The following is a 622-nucleotide window of genomic DNA, read 5'->3' on the forward strand; positions in this document are numbered from 1 at the left end:
AAAAAAAAAAAAAAAAAAAAAAAAAAAAAAAAAAAAAAAAAAAAAGCCCCTGCGTTCAAAGAGCTCACAGTCTAATAGAGACAACATGCAAGCATATGCAGTCAGTCAAGCTCTCTACAGGATACATCGGAGATAATCAAAAGAGGGAAGATTGAGTGACTTGGCCTAGTGCCTGCAGCAAGTTAGCAAAGAAGCATGGTGAACCTCAGGCTCTGGACTGACAGTCTGGTGTTGTCTTCTAGCCTGTCCATAGGGAGAAGAATAATCTCTCAGTCTCTTTTCCTTTTCACCCTGTTAGCTCCCATGGCTTGGGAAGCTCTCTGACTTGGCTTCGGTGACATTCTGCTGTTTCCCAAACTGTGCTGGCTGCTCAGGATGCCCTACCCCCATAACTTGAGTGTTCTCCAGGGTGTCCTTGGCCTTGTTTTCTTCTGTCTCTTTGCTCTCTCTTGACAATTTTAGTCACTCCCTGGCTTCAGCTATCTCTATGCAGTTGACTCCCAAATCCCTATCTCCAACCCTGACTTCTCCTGAACTTTCATCTGGTATTTCCCACTGCCAACAGAATATCTCCACTGGCTGCCATCTCAGGCACATTGCTTATGAAACTAAATTCATCCTC

The sequence above is a fragment of the Vombatus ursinus genome, unplaced genomic scaffold, assembly GCF_900497805.2.
Source record: "Vombatus ursinus unplaced genomic scaffold, bare-nosed wombat genome assembly UNPS02014797.1, whole genome shotgun sequence".
NCBI lineage: Eukaryota > Metazoa > Chordata > Mammalia > Diprotodontia > Vombatidae > Vombatus > Vombatus ursinus.